Below are 16,519 nucleotides of genomic sequence, written 5' to 3'. Positions count from 1 at the left end.
TCCAGCACTGGATCGATCAGTAGAAAAAGTTGCAAATGTCAAAAAAAAGCACATTTAGATTTTGAGAGTCGCCTCCTTTTAACCCAAACCCTCACCTCTTTGAGGAAACAGCAACAGCAAGGGGGAAGAGGTGTCTGCTCCCTGTAGGAGCAGGAGTAGAACAGTGGAGATAAAGCCTTAAGCCAAGCCTTCTGCCACAATGAGGCCGCAGTGGTGGCCATGCAGGATGTTGGGATGATCGGCGTGGGCTCCTGGACAGGGTGGGCACAGGAGGCCCTCGCCCATCACAGCTGGCACAGGGAGGCCTGGACCCGCACCCACACTTTGGGTCCTCGGCAAGTTTCAAGAAGCCGAAGTGTGATCCCAGATTTATTCAAATTAGAACAATTAAGGCAATTAAATGCACAGAAGTGCTTGGGGGAGGGGGGAACTACTACCAAGCAGAATTGCTATTACAGTCGATCAAATTGACACAAAAAGATTAAAAACCTGATTTACATTTAAAAAAAAAAAGTCAAGCATTCGCTAAAATAGATAACATATCCTGCTGAGAAAATCACTCCATGCATAAAAGAGAAGCAAAGGTGATTATATGTAACAAAACTAATCTTCTCTATTGCTTTAATCACCTCAGACCATTTCACCTGCTTATTTGGAAACTGTTAACCCAAAGAAAAAATTATTGTGAGGACGTCCTCATTTCCAGCGCCGCGCTCCAATGGACTTGTTTTCCTCAACATCCATCCCCACAGCCTGTAGCAGCGGCCATTGCTCTGCAAGATAAATGTTTGCTTAAGACTATCATGTGGTTAATACATTTATTCATGACCTGAGCTCCACATGCAGCGAGGGAGGAGGGTGCCAGGAAGCCAGAGCGACCCACTGGGGTCTATCCTGCCACCTCTGATGGCCAGAGTACATTTGCCCAAATTTTAGGGGAACAGAGGACAGGTGCTTTTTCTTTCCACGCATCCTGTCTCACAAAGTCAACGCAGTGCTTACGGCCACGCTTAAAGGGATGGAAAGGTGCAGTAACCAGTGTGGGCATGGGAGAGGACTGCAGACTGCAGCGACATGAAGAAACTACAGCCACAAAGATCAACGTGTTGGCCACGTGCTGTCTGTGCACAGCTATCCGAGTGCTAATCTATTTGATGCTGAGATACAACACCTCTTTTTGGCTAAATCGTATTATAAAGCCCTGATTCTTTCCTTACCCAAGCAGTAGCCTGTGAGATTGTATAGATGGTTCATTTTTATACATCACAACTCTGACTCAAGGCCTGCTGAACCCCACGGGAACCCCCAGGCACGGGAGATGTTGTGCCAGACCCATGGCAAGGGTGGCTCATGCAGCAAGGAGGCTTTCACACAGCATCGCTGGCACCCAGGCACAGCCACCAAAACCAGCAGCTCCCTGTTACGGCAGTAAATTCTTGTGGGTCTCCATAATTCACCCCAAATGCCTGACTCGTTTTTCTTATAAATGCAGTTTCACTATGATCTCCGAATTCGGGACTGGCATGAGTGATACTTGCTATTTCAGGCTGTCAGCAAGGGCAGGAGAAAAAAATTCCCTCTTCCGTTTATTGGTATACAAACCAGTTTAGGCAAGAAATACGTTCAGTCTCCTTCCAGAGACTAATTACTCCTAAAACTCAGAATATTCAGAAAAGGGGAAGAAATGGAGTTGGGGCGCACGGAGGAAGCAGGAGGACAGTGAGCGTCCTCCTCCTCACCGTAAATCATAGAAATCAAATTAGATCATTTCAAATCGAGGGACAAAAAGCCAGTTATAGATCCATTTTGCAATGCCAGCCGACGTGGCTTCCATTTGTGACTCACTGAGTGACATTACTTATCCTGAGTGGTCCTCTGACAATATAAGCACTTAATGTGAAGACGTGTAAAATTACAGCAAAATGAATGAAACTCGGGAAATTATGTAAAGTTTATGGGGTTGCTTTTTTTTTTTTTTTTTTTTTTTTTTGAGGCCTCCTCTCAATTTCTGCCTTCTGAATTAGGACCCGGGCAATGCATGAACTGACAGCAGCTTCCTGGAGCAAAGGGCTCTTCTGCCTTTGATGCATCTGAGCAACTCCAAACTAATACCAGCACATGCCGAATGGTGAATAGACCTTTATGTTGATGAGGCAAATCCTGAGGCACTTAAAAGCAAGCTACACTGAAGTGTCCCATGTATCTCTGTCTTCAAAGTGCAACACACGTATGGAAATTGCAGATGCTGTGGTGCTATTTGTCTGGAAGGAGACATTACGGATGACATATGAACCTGATTTCTCAAACAGATGAGGTCTGTGAGAGGCTTAAGGAAACATCTATAAATTAAGATGCAGAATAAAGTTCTCTCTGCCTTCCTTGGCCCCTCTCTCGTTGGCTCGAGAGCCAAGTGCTGGCAGCTGTGTGCTTGGCAGAGCACCAGGCATCCTCTTCGCCCCATGCCTGACCACGGGCAGGCTTCGTGACGCAGTAGGCACAGCCCCAGCACCCAGTGCTGCTGGCCGTTCCCCCTCCCCAGCTTCAGTCCCCTGCAAGCAGGACTGGTGCTTGCTCAGCGTGTTCATCCTGAAATGCTTGGCCCCATCTGTGCTCCCCCGCAGCCTCCTCGCCCGGCCACGCTTCCTAAGGAGACACAAGGCAGTGGAGTGAAACCAAATTCCTGCTGCCATCTTCAGCTCTGCCCTGATAATGCACGAGCTGTGGAACAGCCGTGCTGGGGTATCCCCCACCCCAAAACCTCCCGCAGCCAGACCCCATCCTGGCTACAGCAGGGAGAGCACCCAGCGCCTTTCCGGGGACCAGGGACCTGTGCCAGCCGGGCACTGCTCCCAAATCAGCGCCGAGAAGTGAGTGTCGAGAGTCCTGAGGTGTTTTTATGACTCCTATCCAGCACTCACGGTGACAGAGCAAATGGGAAAGCATCAAAATCTGTTGATTTTTCTTCAAAACAGATTTTTTTGTTGTCGCAGTGGATATAGATGGATTATTTTTAGAAAGGGTGAGATAAATCAAAGCCGTGAAGGTCTGTATCAGCCAGAACGATCTGGATCAGTCTGAACTGCATCTTTTTCCCTGACTCGGTCAGAAAATGCTCTGTTTATGTGACTCCACGGACTGCATAAGGGAAAACACACAGCAAGAAATCACTCTTTTCTTTGTGAGCACAGACCTAGGTGTGTAAGGCACATGATGGAAGGCAGATAAAGGGACAGCAATAAGCTGGTTTAATCATGGTTACAGCAGTGCCTTTGCCAGCCCCCACATTTGGCTGAAGCAGCCCTTCGGGCAGCACTGTCCCCTCAGGACCACACTGCCAGCACAGGCAGTAAGTAAGGAAGAAGAGATAGAGGAGTTTGTCTTTGTCTTTCATGTTTCACCCATTCTGACTGCACACCAAGTCTGGAGCAACCCCTAAAAAGCATCCCAGGGACACCCAGGCTGCACCCACGACGTGAGCAACTTCACAGGTCAGCTGCAAGTGGTTTCCTTTTTGTCAGCGCAGTCTGCTTCACGGAAAGAAGGAAAATCTCCAGATCTGAGACATAAAAAAGGGCATCAGGCAAAGACATAAAGGTATTTCCATTTGTTTCATTGCAGATAATGGGTGGCAGCTACCATTTCAAGATCAAGTCTGCTGAAGACCTCCAGCTGACACCACCGGTTATGTACGATCTGTCATTAGCCATACATGGTCATTATACCTCTTCTTTGCTAGCTGTCACCTCAGGACTTTTCACTTGGGCTGCACGTAAGTTCTTGTTTTGGAAGATTTATGAGGACAAATAAAAAATAGGAAAAATCCTGCTCTCCCAGAAGCTGTCCTGTGTGCTGGGGGCAGCAGCCCTGTCCCAGGCACAGCGCTTACCCTCTGCACAGCTCCAGCCCTCCAGCCCATTCCTGCCCTCCTACAGCAGAAGCAGGTCTGCAGGGAAAGCTGCAGCTCTTTACCCCAAGGTTGTACCACCTGGGGTGGGACTGGTGTGCCCTGACACACCCCATACCATGCATATAGAAACAGGAGTTCATGCTGCAGCACTGTGCTTCCTCCTGCATTTTTGGTTTTCTGTGGCTCTTGCTCTTCTGCCTGGCTGAGACGTTTGTGTCAGCCAACCCGTGAAAATCTGGCACTGAAATGGGACCGTGCTGCAGTATTTTCTCGCTATGTAGCTCACGATCCCTCCTGTTCCCAACAAATCACAGTAATCGTAAGGGCTGCCAAGCCTTGCTACGTCTTCCTGAAGCCAAAAGCAGCTCTGGGATATTTATTCCACCAGTTCCAGCAGTTTGACACGCTGTCGTTGATGCTGTAGCCATGATGGAAGTGGCTCTGAAGGCAACCCCAGAGAATTAGAGGCTGAAATTCAGCACTGAGGAGCACAAGACCTGCTTTAACTCAGGGCCTGCTGTCAACCATGAGAACCTTGGTGGGAGACATCATCAGGGGGCCAAACCTGCCTGTGGCTTTGCAAGCCACAAAGCGCCTGCTCCATTTCCATTTCACAAAAATGACGATTCATCCAGATGTGTTTCACCAGAAACTCCAATTTTCAGCAAGATACCTAGATAGACACTGCCAGATTTGCTCCCTCTCTGCTGAAAGCATCCATGAGTGAAACAAAACTGTTGCCACAGACCCTTGCAATGTTTTTGTTTGCTTGCTATGCTGCCACGAGCTGCATATACTGGGCAGACAGAGGCTGGTCTGGTGGAGAGAGCTGGAGATGGCCCACACCCCAATGCTAAACAGAAGTGAGGAAATATTCTCCACTAACAAACCTCAGGGCTCTGCATGGTGCTCTCAACCAGCCTCCTTGCTGCTGCACTCGTCCTACGGAGGGGAGCAGGAAAAAGGATTCCTTTCTCAGCATAACCTCCCTTCCAGCCAGTCTTTCTAACCTGAAGCTATTCAAATTAAACTGCAAATCTTCTCGTCTGGGTATGATGCTCTGCTGTCTTCCCAAACCTGTTCTCATTTTCCTTTGCCTTTTTGACACCATTAGCCTTCCAAAAGTGCTAGCGCGCACACAGAGATAATACTGTCAATTTTAGTGTGCTTGGAAAGGCACAGAGCAGCCTAAACTCAGCCAAATGCTTGGCTTTGGCTTTTCCCTATCATATAATATCCTTTTGTCCATAGCTCTGCATGGCAGCTCATTTATATCAAATTTGACCAGTTAAGGGAGAGGGAAGAGGGGTAATCAATAGTTATCTTGACAAAGAGATTTGAAGTCAATAGACTGATGTTTTTCACCAGCTGAGCATCAGCCCCTTTGGTTTTCTTCCTGGTGTGTGGCAGAGCCAGCCTTCTATACACCAGCAAAACTCACATCATCTCGTCAGCCAGGCACAGCCTCATTTGCCTGCGGAGCCCCGAAAGCTGCCCTCTGCTTGGCCAGCTCTGGGTACCTCGTGGCTAGGGGGAGCAGTGCATCAGGGGGAAAACGTGTGTTGCAGGAGCTGGAGCCTTCCAAAAAATAAAGGATGTGTTGTAACCAAGTCGTGCATGAGGAGCTGGTCTTCAGGCACTGCTTTCTCGTATGGATTTTCACACGGATGGTCCCAGGCCCCGGCCATTTCCCCACCCCTCGCAGCAGGTCAGCAGAAGCAGCCACAAGTTGTGGCCCCACAAACCCCTGGAGATCACCCCCAAATGGAGAGGTGGGAGGAAGAAAGCAAGCATTTGTCCCTCGATTAGGATTTTCTAAATCAGCAGATCCCTTCTGTATGCACAGTTTTTACATCAAGCACGGTGTAGAAAAAAAAAATCGATTTGTTTTTCTCAGTCCAATTCCCCTCTGTCTAATAGGTCTGTTGTAAACGCCAATTTTACTGTCATTTACACAGTGCCCATTTGAGCTATTTTATCAATAGTTAAATAAGAATACTTTAAAGTAATGTGATTTTTTTATTTGAATTCCAATTTATGTTCGGATGGTTTGACACAAATCTAGTAAGGAAAGCTCACTATTTTAATAGAACAAATTAAATTATATGTTATATAGCCGCACAAGTAAATATGTTATGTAATTGGATAAATAAATACTTGTGATTAGATACAGTATCTCATTCTCACCTACACATAATAGCAAGGTTAGTAGAAGTGTTGTACAAATCACCACGTTTTAATAGTTAGCAGTCCGTGAGAATCGACCTCAAAGACAATAAGCAAGAACAAATACAAGAAAAGGCTAAACCTCGTTATTTAAACCGAGCCTGTTTAAATTGCGATTCAGATCAGCTTAGAGACATCTTCACTCAAAGCAGAGCATCCAGGCAAAGGTCACGGCATAGCTGGTGGTGCAGAGGAAGGTGATGGAGGATAAAAGGTGTTGCTGGAGGCTGCCGATGGGACAGGTGATGGGAACAGTGTTGGATGATGGGGATGGGGATGGATGACAAGGATGGGGATGGACGATGGGATGGGTGAGGAACAACAGGGATGTGCCACCAGTTGCAGGGCACGTTCAAAGCCTGCAGAGTCGCATCAGCACCTGGACACCCAGATGCTTAAGATTGCCCACTTGCAGGGAGTTTGAGGGAGCATGTTGATCTCAGTTTGTGTTGTCAGACAATGCTCTCCTCCTGGCTGGAAGAAAAATTCAGTTCCTTTTGAGCTGATAAACACAGCCCAGCTGGGAGCCCAATTTGTTGTTTGGATACTGCAGGCTGAGAGACAGACCAGAGCCCTGGCATGTGTGAAAGGAACTGTGGTTCCCTCGTGCAGCTACATTAAAATAGATAGCACACACTTGTAATGGAAAACTAAGGAAGACAATGGTAATTATTCCCCTGCTTTTCCACCCACCCTGTTTTTTTCCTGTTTTGCTTCAGATCAACCTGCACTACCCTTTGAGTGTTCTTACTGGTGTTTTGGTTCCCAACAACCTCCCCCTCCTTCCCACTACTCTGGCAACCTGACTTCATAGTGAATGGACATGCTAAAAACTGGAGCAGCTCAACATACGCAGACATTTGTTAAATTACAGCGAGACGGTGAGATAGCGATCCCGAAACCAAACACCACACACGCAGGCTCCCGTCTTCCTGCCACCACCAAAATTATTCACCAGATGAGTGTTTGCTAGCTTCTCGCATGGCAGAAAGACAGCTAGGGAGGTGTAAGATTTATTTTTTCAAAGTGTGAAAGTCACTCTAAATAATGTTTTTTATATGATAAGAGCTGACTCAAAGCCAGCAGGCTGTGCCGATAGAAACGCAGAATTTACCAGCAGAGCAAAAACCCCCGGCAGCCAACTTTGGGCTAAAATGCAGGCACTCGGGGCCAAAGCTGGCCAAAAATCAGTGGATATTTCCAAGAATTATTCCTTGAAAATTTCCACCCCTCCTCCCTATTTTAGTCAAACTGCAGTCACTAGATTCGGTGTACTTTTTCATTTCAGCTTTGACTTCCACCAGGCCTCGTCCGACAGCTTTTTCCTCCACATGTGGTAGATAAAATCCTGTTATTGTGGGGAAGGAAAAGCTCCTGGATGGGCAGCTTCCCAGGCAGCCTCAGCTCTCCCTCACCTCACGCTGGTGTTTCCTCACCCCACAGCACACCCCAGCACATGGGGTCCCAGCTGCAGACCCGTCCTCCTCACGTTTGCCATGCCTGGTTCTTTAGTGAGCGCTGCCAATATCATTCATCAGTTTTTCTAGTTCTTTAAGCAACAGAAGGGTTTTGAGTATGCCCACAAGCCATGAAATATGTGATAAAAGAGCTTAATAGACAAGAAAAATGTCACCGTGGTTTGGAGTGCAAGGATGTGTTTGCAGCATTTCTAAGCCCCTCGCTGGTCAGCAATTCATTTTAGCTCTTCCCTCCGTGTGACAGTCCGTCACCTGGAAACACAAGATGCTCTTCAGAGCCCCCGTGACCTTTAGATATTCAGCCCGCGGTTTTGCTGACACCTGGCACAAGGGAGTTGCCATCAGGTGCAATGACAGCGATAACCAAGCTGCTGCGAGGCCGTTTATCTGTCAATCCCAAGGCAAGAACAGCGGCACGGTGTGAACCTGCACCTGCACTGCTGCACCCAGGCAAAATCCCACCTTTGATATATCACCAAATGGCTTCGAGATCAGGGCAAAGGACGTAGCTTAGCAGGAAGAGGACTCGGTGGGGGAATGCAACATAATATTTGGATAAAGAGCGGGGCAACATCTGTATCTGAACTGCACAACCCAGGGCCGTGGCTGCTGGAGACCTGTGCTGGGGGATGCACAGCACACACCCCGCACCTCTCCCCCGGCACCACGCTCGGCTCGGGGACAGGCCACTGCTGGAGCAGACGAGTCCTGCTGGAGCAGCCTGTGAGACATGGCAAGGAGCAGTGTCGTGGTTTAACCCGACCGGCAGCTAAACACCACGCAGCCGTTCGCTCACCCTCCCCCCTCCCTCTCTGGGACGGGGGAGAGAAATGGAAAGTGAAGCCCGTGAGTTGAGATAAAGACAGTTTAATAAGACAGGAAAAAAAAAATAACAAAAATAATAATAACAAGAATAATAATGATGATACAATGGGGATAATACGAAAGTAATAATAGTATGTACAAACAAGTGATGCACAATGCAATTGCTCACCACCCGCTGACCGATGCCCAGCCTAACCCCGAGCAGTCCGGCCCCCTCCCCCCGGCTAGCCACCCCTATATATTGTTTAGCATGACGTCAGATGGTATGGAATACCCCTTTGGCTAGTTTGGGTCACCTGTCCTGGGTCTGTCCCCTCCCAGCTCTTACTGCACCCCCCAGCCTGCCCGTTGGCAGGACAGAGCAAAGGCTGAGATGTCCTTGGCTTAGTATAAGCACTGCTCTGCAACAATTAAAGCATCGGGGTGTTATCAGCACTCTTCTCATTCTAAGCCAAAACACAGCATTCCACCAGCTACTAGGAAGAAAATTAATTCTGTGCTAACTGAAACCAGGACAAGCAGCATGTCCCTGGCTGGGGACACGGGATTTCCCCTCCTGGGCTGCTCCATCCGTGGGAGAAATGTGACGGGCGCAGCGGCAGGACTCCGTATTTCAAACGGCAGGGGTTAAGCCAAGCGAACAATTTCCCTGGGCTAATTGAGCATGCAATCTGCCTGCTTGTAAAGCCTGTATTTGGCCTGGAAGATTTATTACTTTTAGCAATGATGAATGTCCAAGAGCAGGAAGGGCAGACCTGAGCTGCAGTTCATTAACTTTAAGTGGGATGATGTTGAAAAACCATTTCTATTTTTGGTTACTTTGTTCTGAGGTAACTGTGAATTTAGACCTACTTCTGTAATAAAGTGCTCAGGGAGTCCAGTGAATCTTATGCTCCCTGGCAGATACTAAACCTGTAGGGCTTTGTCCTTATCCTGATGAGTAAGCAGTTTTAGCTGGTCCTGAGAGGCTATGAAATGATAGAAGATTGCTCTGTATGGGAGTTGGAAGCTAAGCCTCCATCCATCTCAGGCGCACAGACCGAAATGGAGGACTGACATATCTTTGCTTGGGTTTCAGAATAGCACCTCTTTATTAACTTCATTTTCTGCCCCAAAACTCGTCATCGGATCAGTGCTCCTGCATGGCCGTGTCCATCACGGGGGCATGGTGGCACCCCCTGGCTCCCCCTGCATCTACTTTGAAATCAGCTGCAACATTTGCGTCGGATGGGAAGTGCAATGCGATACCCGTTACACTGAAATGTGCTGGGCACTTTGCTAACCGTCTAATGTAACATCTGCCCCCCTCCACATGCATTATTTGCAAACACTCTCCTTTTGTCTCTTTCCTTGGGAGAATATCCATTAGCGAATGTGGCTGCGAAGCCCTGGAGCACGTTCTGCATCCCTGCCTCCCCAGCAATACTCGTGCTGTACGTTAAACCATCCTTGTACCAAACACCTTCTCTCTGCCCCTGTACTGCCAGACCACAATGTTCCTGTAGTTTTCCTGTAGGAAAAAGCGAGGACTTGATGCCAAAAGACTATTTTGTTATAAATCAGTCACGGAGGCAGCTGTGTCCAGTAGAAAATACTTCGTGTTGCTCTCTTCACAGCAGTGTGTAGACCAGAGTGCCGAAAATGCACGCATCTCTGTGTTTCCACAGTAAGTATTGTCTTGTGTGGGAACAGCATCAATATCCTTGGATGCTCTGAGTGGCTCTGCTCACTGTGGCTCTGCTGCACCTTACAGCCAGGTGCCAGCCCTGCTGGGTCTGTGTCACCCATTAGCCTCTACAGGCCTTGAGCCACGGGCAGTCAACCTGCAATGCCATGTGCAAGGAGCCCACTGCCCAGGATAATCTGCCTGGCAGCTGCAAAGCTCATTCATTTGCCCCTGAGGCTTAACTGTAAAAAAAGTAATTAATCTGGCTGGGTTTCACTCATCATCAAGCAAAGTTTTGCTGATGAAGAGGAAAACTGCTGAGCATCCCAGTTTGCTCCCCAAGTCAACCTCTCCCTCTTGGACTTTGTGGGTAATTGGCACATCATTACTGTCCCGTTTTATTAAAATTCCCCACAAGGCCACGATGAAAGGAACGCATGGATGCCAGGGAGGGAAGGATTTTGTTGCAGCTCAGATGTTCACTCCCACTTCCAAAGAAGTTCCAGTTTTGCTTAGTGTCCTGATTCTGCTCAGATCTGGTGAGAGGCAAAAAAAAAAAAAAAAAAAAACCTGGAAAGAAAAGAGGAACGTGCAAAACAGCTGCCAGAAGGTTTCAAAGCAGCTGCACATGAGATGTTCACCCAGCCCTTCCACTGAACCGATGTGAGTCCGGGCTGAAGCCAGCTCCAGTCCACATATGGTCTTAGCCTCGGCCGTGGGCAAGAGATGAAGATACCACAGAAACATAACATTGGCGCAATCTCAAATGACTCCAGGCATCTGACCTATCTGAGGCATCTGTTCTGGTTTGAGATAAATTGCACTCTTCGGCTGTGTGTTACACGGGGAGCCTACGCCGTCTGGAGCAGCCACCCCTGCACTTTGCCCTTTGCAGGCTCAGGGGTGAGCTGACAGAGACTGAGAGCACAGCTGAGAGCTGCGTGCGAGCACAGGGCTGGGGAGGGCCAGCGGGATGCCAGAGGATCGGCCTGGCCTTAAATGGGCAGCAGGATCAGAGCCACGCAAGGAGCTGCCTGCCTGAGTAGCTCGGGGACCGGCTGTAATCTGGTCCCATCGGCAGCCCTCCTGCTGCTCTGGCTGAGCATGCAGCCCAGGTTGCTGGTGGGAGCTGCTCACTGAAGCCTGCTTAGTGCCTTTCAGTTGCCTTTCGAGGACTGGAGTTTATTCTCCTAAAGACTTACTGCCATGATCCTTGAGGCTTGCTGCTCTAGGGTGGGCAAGGCAGTTCTGGGAAATGGGAATGTGTAAACAGCATGCGTGATGCTGGTCACTAGGGGAGCAAAGGAAGCTGATGCAACACGAATGTGAACACAAAGAGGAAAGAAGGAATGGGAAAACAGTTAAAGAAAAGCACAAATCAGACAGGAGACACTCAGATGTCTACATTTGTTCTGCTCATTGTAGATATTTTCTTGCATAGGCTCTTGCAACCTTGGAGTTCCTGCTTGCAGACAGGTCGGAGGGAAAAAGTGCAACAGAAGTGGAAAACAAGATGTGGCCCAAGCCATATTTTGTGCCATCAGTAGCACAATATCCCAAATCAAACGTGGTTTATTTCAGTCCGCTTTAGAATGATTGCAATCAACAAAAACAATCAGGCACGAAGCGTGTAATTGCAGCATGTCTTTTTAATTTTTGATGCATTTAGCTATCTGAATAAAACCTGCCCAGCCTCCCTGAGCAGACTCGGCCGGCCCAGCGCCCGGTACCGCGGGCTGCCTGGGGCAGGGGCAGCGGTGCCTGCACGGCGTGTGCCGGGCCAGCCGCCGCGCAGAGCGGAGCCGCACGGCTTGTCGCGCAGTGCCACCTGCAGGCTCTGCGGCGCACGAAGCAGGGCCGGGGGGCTCCAGGAGTTGCTGCCGGAGCTGTTTCACCCCGCGGGGGGACGAGGGGCGCCCCGCCGCCCCCTGACCCGCTGCAGCCGTGCTGGCGGTGCCACCGGCTCCTCGGGACCCCCCCCAGCACGGCCTCGCCCAGCGAGAGCCCCGCAGACGCCCCGCGCCCCCCCCGGTGCCCACGAGCCCCCCGCGTGCCCCCCGCGCCCCGCGCACGAGCAGCCCCAGCCCCGCGTGCGCCCCCGGCCCGCCGCCATTTTGTGCCCCGGGGCCGGGCGGCGCGAGGGGTCGGAGGGTCCCGCGCGCCGGGCGCCCGGGGCGGAAGCGCCGTTCGCGCCTTCCCGCGGCCGCTCGGCTCTTTCCGCCTCCCCCTCCGGGGCGCTTCGTTCGTTTCCGCGGCCGCTCGGCTCTTTCCGCGGGGGCCGGCGGCGCGCTCGGCCGTTCCCGCCGCCCCGCCGCGCGCTCGGCGGTTTCCGTGAGCGCTCGGCGGTTTCCGTGCGGGCCGCGGCGCGCTCGGCGCTTGCTCCCTGGCTGGCGCTCCTCAGTCGGCCGCTGCCTGCCTGTCGCCGGGCTGGGAGCGCCTGTGTGTGCGCGAGTGACGCGGCGGAGGTGTAGTTTGACGCGGTGTGTTACGTGGGGGAGAGAATAAAACTGCGGCGAGAGCCCGGGCGCGAACGAAAGCAGTGACGGAGCAGCCTGGTAACCGGTAAGAGGAGGACGGCGCCCAGCGAGCAGGGGCGGGGGGGAGGGAAGCAGCCGCAGCCCGGCGGGGCCCCGCGGCCGGCAGCAGGCAGGCGGGGGGCCCGGCCCCGCAGCGCCCCGCGGGAGGGGCGCCCGCGCTAAAGATGGAGCCGAGCCCCGCAGCGGCCCCGCCGCGAACAAAGGATAATGGCGGATGCCAGACGGCCCCGGCGGCGGCCGACACGGCCGGGCGGAGGCCGCTCCGGCGGCAGCCAGCGGCGGCGCTCGGCTCGGCCCCGGCCCCGGCGGCCGGGCTGGGCTCGGCTCGGCCGGGCCGGGCCGGGCTCGTCTCGCCGCGGCTCCCCGCGGGCTCGGTGGCGGCGCCGCCCGGCCGGGCCGGCGGGATGTGACCCCTGCGCGGATGGCAGCGCTCGGGGCCGGCCTCCGGGGGCCGCCGCCGCCCGCCCGGCTCCGCGCTCCGCCAGCGGCGCCCGGCCCCGGGCAGCCCCGGGCAGCTCCCCGAGCACAGCCGGGGCCGGGGCCGCGGCGCCGGGCGGCAGCGGGCGAGACTGACGTGGCAGCAGCCTCCTGCGAAGGGGCTTCGGCCGCAGGTGCTTGCAGCGCTCACACACACACACACGGATATTTTTTATTTTTTAGGTCATACGACTTTTTTTTTTTTTTTACTTTTTTTTTTTTTTTTTTTTTGCTCGCCCTTTTAAATACCGAACTGCTTCTGGAGCAGCACCTGTTACAAAACCATTTCTTCCAGGGGTTAGCGCCTCATTTCCCGTTTATCTAATAAAGGACCAGAGCCGTGTTTAGCAGCACTGGAGAACCCGTTTCAGACCTGTCGTAACCACCAAGCACTCCTCTTTGCAATACAGCAATGCCCCGTTACCAACAAATACAGTTTTTCACATTAAAATACAAGCCACCGAAATAAGTTCTTACTCAAGCTGAATAGCAGTGATTTCTGCGTGTAGGTAGGCCTGTCCATGCTGTGTGAATTGCTCTTCTCTGTCCCTCACTTCTTTTGGAATGAAGGCCAAAGGTGCTCTACATAGCTCTCCATAATGGCAACGTGCAAAGGGGGTTTCTGAAGTTGTGATTGATTAATAGCTGCCTGTGGACTTCACGGAGCAATGTAGCTGTTGACAGTGATTAAACAAAGCGTAGTGGCTGGTGTACTTCATTCATTCTCGGTCCGATGGAATATGCACTTTTTAAATACAGAAACATGTCGTTAAATCCTTGCATGTCGTTTTTCTGTAGCTTTAGAAACGCAACACCTTATTTATCCACAGAACATTCTGTCTCATAATAGCATACAGGACTGTATGATCCATGTTTTCTAATACATACACCTGCATCTCCTCGTGAGCTTTGTGTCCTCATGCATCACAGGGAAAAGGGAGCAGGCAGGTGGTTGTGTGTCTGCTAAGCATCACTTCCAGGTGACCTAAAATCAAATATTTAAATGTAGAAAAGTATAATAATTTTTAATTCAATTGATAGGGCGCAAATATTAAAATGAGTACTCCCAGCTTTATATCCAGATCTGCTGTAAGTCGTCTGCATCTGATTCATATTATTTCCTTCCTCCCCCAGCTTTGGTGATAAAGGTGCTTACTTTCCTGGGTGATTAAAAAAAAAAAAAAAAAAAGGTTTGAAAGGGGAGAGTGATCTGTCGATGAAGAAAATTTAGGAACATCTAATTTAGACTGTCAAGTCATCAATCTGTCCACGTCCTGGAAGCTTGCACCCGTGTAGCTATTGCTGGACCTGATATCAAATATAAAATATTCTGTAGTAGTTCATCTTACTGCATTCCTCCGCGGTAAGAAGTGAACAGCCTCTTGCCTATATGCAGCTACAGCTCTGTAGGTACAGATTTCGATAGTAGACAAGGCCCTCGTGAGGAATTTCTGTTGACACCCTTGTGAAACAAATGGGATATTCACACTTCACCTCTATTTTAGGATCTCTGTAAGCAAGTGGAGATCAGTTACTCATGCCACACGTCTCAAGGCTTTTTTGTAGCGAGAAGGCCTTGCTAGCGTTCTGCATCTAAAGTTAGTTTCATGGAAAATGACAGTAATGCTCATCCACAGAAACAACCCTGCTGAATTCGGCTGGAGCTCTCTGCTGCCCTGCCTGCGTGCAGCTGAAGTTTCGTGGCAATACCGTGATTTTTCTCTAAATCAAAAATGGTGTTGCCTCATCTGCAGTCTGTGTGGTCACACTTCATGGTGATTATAAGAACCTGACCGCTCTGTGGTTAGCGATTTTCTTTGTGCTTCTGCCAGCACTAAGGCACTGGCACCTGGTTTATTTTTCAAAACTTTTGAGTCACTTGGTAGTGCCGCAGTTACAAAGGTGAGTGAGAACAAGCACGACACCTTCCATTCTTGGATGTTTCTGAAACAGCCTTGTGCGCTGTTATGTAGGAGATAGACAAACATGTGGCTGGGTCTAGTTGCTCTTTTAGGTTTGCCAGGTAAAACAGCATTTGCAAACAGACGAGGATTTTCTCATTTCATGCTGCTGCTGTCTTTTTTTTTTTTTTTTTTTTCTGGCAGCACTAGGTTTAGAGAATCTCTTGAGAAGTGGAGGGGATAAAAAACTGCAGGTGGTGGAAGAGCCTCCTAATGGGAGGGGGTAAAAGATTTGAAAGAAGCGTGTTCCTGTATGCATGTAAATTATTTATATTATTTAATTATTTATATATGAACTTACATACATGCGTTTTTAAAACAACATAGATGCTTTTTTATGTAGTATCACAGTGAGCCCAATGCATAGTACAGGGATTTTTTTTTTACCCCTTAAGATAATAAGCATACTTCTTTTCTCTTGGGAGCATTTTCAGACTTGATCTTTATCATAAATCTCAGACCATTAGGAGAAGGATGTAAAAATAGTTGCAAAGATACAAGAGTCCTGCCAATTGCTCTTCTGGATTTCATTAGGTGTCGGTTTGGTCTTTCAGACTAGACAACACCAGCTTCTTTAGATAAAGCTGCAGAAAGCCTTAGAATGAACTATTTTAAAGCAGCCTTCTTGCAGGAAAATGAAACAAAGATGTCTGCCCTTGAGGTTTTCACACTTTTGGGGGGAGAGTTTAAGCAATGTCTCTCTGATCCTCTAAGCGTTGTTCCAGTGACAGCTTGGTTGGTCAGTGGGGTTTATCTGTAAAACTTGTCTCTGGTTTGGAGGAACTGCAAGTCTGGGTTGTGTTTTCCTCTTCTGGCAGAATTTTTTTGAGATAAGCTTTCTAAACTTAGCAGGTTCTTTTTTTGAGCAGAGATTCACCTGGGGAGCAAGGAGCAGTACAGCATGGTAGCCTGAGAAATCCAGGGATGTCTGAAGTTTGCCTACTGCCTCACAGACCGAACCCATGGTTCCACATACATTTTTTGGACAGTAATACCGGCTTAAGCACCTCCATACCTGGTGATTTGCTGAGTCTTCTTCACTGCCCTGTCACAAACGTTTGAGTCACTACATAGTAAGACTGGCTGAGGAAGTGACCCTTGGGGGGCTGGATTAGTTTTCCCCAGGCCCGTTCCCTGCTTGCTGCATGGTGGTGGTGCCAGCACGATCAGGGGAAGGGACGGGACTGCAATGAGCAGGAAGATAGGGGCAGCCTGAACAGCAGGGCTGCTAAATGAGAAAATGCAGCCTGCATAAGGCTTTTAAGGTACTGCTGTGTCCATAACCAAATTGGATCACATGGATGCTGCTCTTTGTGATGCAGCACTGGGTCATTTAGCTATGTTTAAGTTTTTGCGTGTGTTAGATGAGTAAATCAATGAACACGAGCAGCAACTGTTCCTAGACTTGAGTACCACGTCCACATACTGTTTGTTGCACCACC

The 16,519-nt window shown here is 49.9% G+C and overlaps 1 protein-coding gene across 1 annotated transcript in view; it reads left to right on the top strand.

The window, feature by feature from the left end:
* Positions 1-12,314: 12,314 nt before the first annotated feature.
* CREB1 (cAMP responsive element binding protein 1) overlaps positions 12,315-16,519 on the top strand; it is a 39,585-nt gene continuing 35,380 nt past the window's right edge. Inside the window, exon 1 of the mRNA XM_084289326.1 lies at positions 12,315-12,664. The gene's annotated coding sequence lies outside the window, so the exon portion shown is untranslated. The remainder of the gene's footprint in view (positions 12,665-16,519) is intronic.

The sequence above is a fragment of the Netta rufina genome, assembly GCF_964035555.1.
Source record: "Netta rufina genome assembly, chromosome: 6".
Lineage (NCBI taxonomy): Eukaryota > Metazoa > Chordata > Aves > Anseriformes > Anatidae > Netta > Netta rufina.
The sequence above is the reverse complement of the archived record's forward strand: the minus strand, read 5'-3'. Positions and strand labels throughout refer to the sequence as shown.